This window comes from Heptranchias perlo, unplaced genomic scaffold, assembly GCF_035084215.1.
Source record: "Heptranchias perlo isolate sHepPer1 unplaced genomic scaffold, sHepPer1.hap1 HAP1_SCAFFOLD_73, whole genome shotgun sequence".
In the NCBI taxonomy this organism is placed as follows: domain Eukaryota; kingdom Metazoa; phylum Chordata; class Chondrichthyes; order Hexanchiformes; family Hexanchidae; genus Heptranchias; species Heptranchias perlo.
This window is the reverse complement of record NW_027139761.1, coordinates 464,991-469,418: the sequence shown is the minus strand read 5'-3', so window position 1 is coordinate 469,418 and position 4,428 is coordinate 464,991. Positions and strand designations below refer to the sequence as shown.

The 4,428-nt window shown below is 42.9% G+C and overlaps 2 non-coding genes across 2 annotated transcripts; both read right to left on the bottom strand.

The window, feature by feature from the left end:
- Positions 1–1,010: 1,010 nt before the first annotated feature.
- trnag-gcc (transfer RNA glycine (anticodon GCC)) lies at positions 1,011–1,081 on the bottom strand. Its single transcript has one exon. It is a non-coding gene; the product is annotated as a tRNA-Gly (tRNA).
- A 2,948-nt stretch (positions 1,082–4,029) lies between these two features.
- Positions 4,030–4,100, bottom strand: trnag-gcc (transfer RNA glycine (anticodon GCC)). Its single transcript has one exon. It is a non-coding gene; the product is annotated as a tRNA-Gly (tRNA).
- Between the last annotated feature and the right edge of the window lie 328 nt (positions 4,101–4,428).

Below are 4,428 nucleotides of genomic sequence, written 5' to 3'. Positions count from 1 at the left end.
GCTGAATGTGAATTTCCCCAAGGTCAGGCGGTCTAATTGATATTAGATAACGGGATAGAGAACGACATATCGAAGTTTGCCGATGGACCCAAAATGGGAAGCGATGTAAGCAGTGTAGATGAAAGCATAACATTCCAGAGAGACATTAATATAATAAATGAATGGACAAAACCGTGGCAAATGGATTTCAATTTTGGCAAGTGTGAGGTCATCCACTTTGGACTTCACAAAGATAGATCAGAATACTTCACAAAAGGTGAAAAATTCGAAACTGTGGCGTTCCATAGGAACTTAGGTTTTCCCTGTACATAGATCAATAACATGTCATGGACCGGTACAGGAAATAATCAAAAAGGCTAATGGAATGGTGGCCTATATATTTAGAGGACGAGAATACAAGGGAATAGACATTATTCTACAGCTACAAAAAGCTCTGGTTGGACCACACCTGGAGTACTGTGTTCAGTTCTGGGCACCACACCTTCGGAAGGATATTCTGTCCTTGGAGGGAGTGCAGTGCAGATTTACTAGAATGATGCCTGGGCCCGAAGCGTTAAATTACGAGGAGAGATTACACAAACTATGGTTGTATTCACTGCAATTTAGTAGATTAAAGGCTGATGTGATCGAAATTATCAAGATATTATTAGGAACTGATGGGGTAGTTACAAAGAAACTATTTCCGCTCGTTGGGGTGTCGAGGACTTGGGGGCATCGCCTAAACATTTGAGTCAGGACTTTCAGGAGTGAAGTTAGGACACACTTCTACAAGCAAAGGGAGGTCGAAGTGTGGAAATCTCTTCCACAAACGGCAGTTGATGCGAGCTCAATTGTTAATTTCAAACCCGTGATTTATAGATTTTTGTTAACCAAAGGTATTTCGAGATATGGGAGGAAAGCGGGTGCAGGGAGTTCGGTCACAACTCATTGAGTTACGGAACAGGCTGGAAGGATCAAAGACCAAACTCCTGTTCCGAAGTTCCTCCTTGGTGCAGAATGCAAAACGATCATGCATTGGCCGGGAATCGAACCCGGGTCTCCCGCGTGGCAGGCGAGAATTCTACCCCTGAACCACCAATGCTGGGTTGTGAAGAATTTGCATGTTTCTAAATGGAATCCTGTCTGAACGAACATGCCGTTTCCTGCTGCGATGGACGAGTGGTTTAAGCTGTTGTCTCAAAACCCCAATGGAGTTTTCATGCCTTGGTTTGAATTCGGCTCGCAGTGCTCCGGTTTAAAGATCTCTTCAATGCTCAAATACATAAATTGGAATTAATTGACCGCATTTACCTCTGTCCCAGCATGAGAGATACTTCAACGTGGCCGGTACTTTTAATTGGGCGTCCAATCTTCTCTTCCAAGATTTCAAGACCGAGAAGCAATATTTCCCAATCTGTAACTTGAATTCCGCTAGTTTTCAAAACCTTACATTTATACTCTTTATTTTCTTTGCATGCATCTCTCTATCTTTCCCTGTCTCTGTCTCTTGTCTCTCTGTGTGACCCCTGATGGACTTCTCAGGCTTCCTTGAACGGCGAAGGCTGACCGAACCTGCAACACCAGCAGAGGAGGGTAAAAAAATGGACTGAGACGGTAGGAAAATAAAGGTGCAACCCAGCTGCTGTAGCAAATGATTACACACTTATGTCTCTGCTCTCACAGTGAAACAAAGCACCAACTTGATTAAAGTATACTTATGGGAGAGTGTATGTTATCACGATGCCGAGACAGACGGCAATCATATCATAGAATCCTAGAAAGTTAGGCCACAGAAGGAAACCATTCTGCACATCGTGCTTGTGCCGGCCGAAAAAATCGATACCGAGCCTTATCACACTATCCAGCGTTTGATACCTAATACTTTTAGTAACGGATCTTAACATGCATATTGAAGTTTTTATTTTTTCAATGCGATGAAGGTTTCTGCATCTCCCACCCTTTCGGGCAGTAATTTCCCGACCCCCACCGTCCACTGGGTGGGAAAAAAAATCTTCCTCTCCCCTCTAATCCTTCTACCAATTACCTTAGATCGATGTACCCTGATTATTGACCTCCCTGCTAAGGGAAATAGGTCCTTGCCATCCACTCTATCTCGGCCCGTCATAATTTTATACACCTCAATAAAATTTGCCAACAGCCTCCTCATCTCCAAAGCAAACAACCTCATCCTATCCAATCTAATCTCATAGCTAAAATTATCATGTTCTGGCAACACTGTCGTAAATCTCCTCTGTACTATCTTTAGTGCAATCACATCTTTCCTGTAATGTGGTGACCACAACTATATGTTGCTTTCTTGCTGAGGCTGAACCATTGTTTTATAAATTTCTACCATAACCTCCATGCTCTTACATTCAATGCGTCAGCTAATAAAGGAGAGTATCCTGTATGCCTTTTTAACCACTTTAACTACGTGTCCTCTTACCTTCAGGAATCTGTGGACATGCACTCCAAGGTCCCTCTTTTCATCAACATCTCTCAGTATCCTCCAAAGCAATGTAGTTTCAGAGCAACTAATTCTGAAACGTCTTGCTTGATAATAAAAGTCGCACAGACGAAACCAATTTAGTAAAGGGAAACTAATATTGGCGACAGGAAATAGTTAGTGTGCAGCTTGATATTAGTGCACACCGGAATGGAAAACGAGATTGGATGCACAGAAGAGGTCTGAAAGGATGGCCGATCGGCTTTGGAAGACAACGAAACTTGTCACTGGCTGCACAAAGCAAGTAACAGCGCCTGGTTGATCCAAATGCATGATTCTCGCTTTGGGGCTTCAGTTAATTAAAATCCGAGAAGTTCCGCGTTCAAATCCCAGATGAGCCTTGCTATTCCACAACTTTGAGTGAAAAGACACCAATTGGCTTCTGACATCTTCTCAGTATTGCTGTTGGTCGGATTGAATTACATGCAGAGCATGTTTGAGCTCCAGAAGACAGAGTGTTGAGTTTCCCAAGGCGCAACACATGTAAAGTAAATAAAATGTCTCTGGATGATGAAGAGATTGATGCTGAATGTGAATTCCCCCAGTTCAGGTGTTCTCATTAATATTAGATGACGGGTTCGAGAACGACATATCGAAGTTTGTGGATGGCTCCAAAATGAGCAGCGTTGTGAGCAGTGCAGATGAAAGCATAACATTCCAGAGAGACATTAATATAATAAATGAATGGCCAAAACCGTGGCAAATGGATTTCAATTTTGGCAAGTGTGAGGTCATCCACTTTGGACTTCACAATGATAGATCAGAATACTTTACAAAAGGTGAATAATTCGAAACTGTGAAGTTCCACAGGAACTTAGGTGTCCATGTACATAGATCAATAACATGTCATGGGCAGGTACAGGAAATAATCAAAAAGGCTAATGGAATGGTGGCCTGTATATTTAGAGGATGAGAATACAAGGGAATAGACATTATGCTACATCTACAAAAAGCTCTGGTTGGACCAAACCTGGAGTGCTGTGTTCAGTTCGAGGCACCGCACCTTAGGAAGGATATACCGTCCTTGGAGGGAGTGCAGTGTAGATTTACTAGAATGATACCTGGACTCTAAGCGTCAAATTACGAGGAGAGATTACACAAACTATGGTTATATTCCTTGCAATTTAGTAGATTAAAGGCTGATATGATCGAAATTATCAAGATATTAAGAGGAACTGATGGGGTAGTTACAAAGAAACTATTTCCGCTCGTTATGGTATCTTGGACTTGGGGGCATAGCCCAAACATTAGAGTCAGGACTTTCGGGAGTGAAGTTAGGACACACTTCCACAAGCAAAGGGAGGTAGAAGTGTGGAAGTCTCTTCCACAAACGGCAGTTGATGTAAGCTCAATTGTTAATTTCAAACCCGTGATTGATAGATTTTTGTTAACCAAACGTATTGAGAACTATGGGACGAAGGCGGGTACAGGGATTTCGGTCACAACTCAGCCATGATCTCATTGAGTTGCGGAACAGGCTGGAAGGACCAAAAACCACAATCCTGTTCCGAAGTTCCTCCTTGGTGCAGAATGCAAAATAATCGTGCATTGGCCGGGAATCGAACCCGGGTCTCCCGCGTGGCAGGCGAGAATTCTACCCCTGAACCACCAATGCTGACTTGTGCAGAAATTGCATGTTTCTGAATGGAATCCTGTTTGAACGAACATGCCGTTCACAGCTGGGATGGCCGAGAGGTTGAAGCGGTGGTCTCAAAACTCCTTTGTGGTTTTCCTGCCTTGGTTTGAATTCTGCTCGAAGCGCTACTCTTCAAAGATCTCGTCAATGCTCAAATACATTAAATGGAATTAATTGACCAAATTTACCTCTCTCCCAGATGCTTCAACGTGGCCGGTGCTTTTAATCGGGCGTCCAATCTTCTCTTCTAAGATTTCAAGACCCGAGAAGGAATCTCTCCCAATTTGTAACTTAAATTCTTCTAGTT